The following is a 2,576-nucleotide window of genomic DNA, read 5'->3' on the forward strand; positions in this document are numbered from 1 at the left end:
CTCTTTCACCCAGTGACCCCCACTGTAGTGGGTCTGGGTTGGAACCATGGGTTTAAGAAAGAAAAGATTTCTAAGAGGCAGTAAATATTAGGCAAGTTTTGGAGGAGGAAGGGGATGTGTTTTGGCTAAGAAGAGTGTAAAAGGCTTTTCTGTTCAGACCAAAGGTCTATTTTCAGTTGAGGCAAAGCATCTATTCTAGCCTTTCTCAACTGGAGTTCTATGAGAATTAAGCCCCAATGCCCCAATGCATCCACTGTATGTCAAATTCACTTCTTCCTCTGCATCTAGAATGTTACTAGTTATGTGCCATCCTTGGGAAAATTGAGAAAACAGTCACACAAATCTTTTGTAGGCTCTAATGCACTTGTGGAACCCCTGCTGAGAATGTCGGGGAGGCAGAGTCCAGAGTGAGCCAGTCATGTACACAAGGGCCAGAAGGCCTCCTCCCAGCTGAAGCAGGGCCCAGGTCAGGAAGGAGTGAAATACTCCTTTGATGCCCTAAGGATCAGTTAGACCTTGGGCCTCAGCCCACAGCCTCTGCGGTTTGTTGAAGTACTCAAGGGCCATGCCTTAAAGTTCATATATTCTCAACCTTCATGGTGAAGGAATAAAATTTTCTTCACACTGACCAAGACCTCCAGTCACAGCTAATCTTTCTGCATTCAAGGAGAACTACACTAGAATCCTTAATTTTTTCATTTATGCACTCAACACTACGGAGTACCTTCTGAACTAAGGCCTACCATGTGCCTAAGGGGGTGTCATTTCTTCATTATTTATCCAAAATCTTAAAACACATATTCACATGTACCATTTGAGGTTGAGCTGAGGAGGAGAAATATTTCCCAGATTAGTGGCTTTATACAGAGCGGAGAATTCTTGCTCCTGAAATCTACATTTTCTGGCTTTGTTGTCATTCTCATAGAGGAGAAAGTAGTTTCACTGCTTTTTTTCTGCTACCGCAACAGCTTTCAAAATCATAATTTGGTGACAGAAAATTAGAGATGAGTTTCCTTAGGAGAAACTAACTTTCAATTAGCTAAAACTGCCTCCCCTACTCATCTGAAGGTGGGTGAAGACATAAATGCAGACTTTCCCTACTCAGGCTGCTCCTGGGGGAAGAAGGAATGCAGTTAATTAACAGCGTCTCTCCTCTGATCTCACTTTGCCTGCTACCTGTGTGGAGAGAGGGAAGCTACTGGCTCTGGTTTTCTTACCTCCATGGAACCTGAATCCTACAAGCAACTAAAATTCCACCTTCACCAGCAAGCCTAGGGAAAAAGAGGAAACCTTCTTCTCTCAGCTCTTCCTCACATAAGCTTACAAGTTCTGGGTCTCCCCATCCTTTCCCTTATCATCCCACTAAATTCCAAGGATCCTGTGCTTCCTGTGGCATTACAATAACATCTCACTCCTGCAAACCTCACCACCTCCACTTTACCGCTAAAAACTAGGAAGTAAATGAAAAAGCCTATAAGTGGCCAAAATAATGGTCATAAACTCTGGAGACTAAAGCTCAGGTTCTTTGTTTACAAGAAAGCTCTTCAGCCATTCTTTTCCGGCCTTTTAAAATTTTTAGAACATCTCTGTTAACTGGTGGCCCAGCCTATTCACAGGCAACACTTGGAAACAAGAGAGAAAAATCCCTAATGATTGTAGCCTTAAGCATTTTACAAACATAGCTTTTGGTCTAGAGGTAGCAAGTTACAAACACCCCCTCAAAAGCCCCTAAGGCACACGGTAGAAAACTTAATGTTCATACTTATCCTCCTAACCACGTAACTGTCAAGGTCAAGATCCTCACTTCATAGATGAGCGAGGGGTCAAATACAGGTGCAGAGAGGTCAAGTATCCTGAAACCCTCCTAGCTTGCAAACAGAGGAGTCACGGTTTGAATTGAACCCAAATCTGTCTGTCTGAAAATTCCGTTGTTTTCTTTACACCTTGGCTGCCTCACGTTCCGAATGTTCTTGCTTAAAAAGCCAATAGAAGATATACTTCTTAGAGAATCTCAATATACTTAAAACATAAATGTTTAGGTGCTTCCGTAACTTGGGAAAATCACAACTGAGCAAATCTGGCAAACGCGGCGCTTGCAGGCGGAACAATCTTCCTCAGGCACAGCGTTAGGATTGGGGCCGACGGCCACGAGGGGCGTTAGGCAACCACGTCGGTCCCCAGGACCGCGCAGGTCCGGCAAAACCCGGCTCGACCAAGCAGGAGACGGAGAGGGGGAGGAGACGGGCGGGGGGGGGCAGGGCGCGAAACCCAAGCTCATTGGCCCGTTCCCTCGCGCACCGCCTCGAGGCCCCGCCCCTCCCAGGCCCGACTCCGCTCGGCTCCCCTCTGGGGAGCCAAAGGAAGGTCTCCCGGGCACGCGCGCGCTCGCGGCCCCGGGGTTTCAGCCCTCTGCATTGAGTCTCTCTTGGAACCGCTCTCCACATGGCCCCCACCTGCAGACTTCCGGCCAGCTGCCCGCCGCCGCCCCGCCCCCCAAGGGCGGGGGATGCTGGGATCCGCCAATCACTGAGCGCGTGTGGTGGGAGTGGGTGGGGCCTGAGAGATTCGAAAGGAGC

Source organism: Ceratotherium simum, chromosome 2 (assembly GCF_057802395.1).
Source record: "Ceratotherium simum simum isolate JZ-2026a chromosome 2, ASM5780239v1, whole genome shotgun sequence".
In the NCBI taxonomy this organism is placed as follows: Eukaryota; Metazoa; Chordata; class Mammalia; order Perissodactyla; family Rhinocerotidae; genus Ceratotherium; species Ceratotherium simum.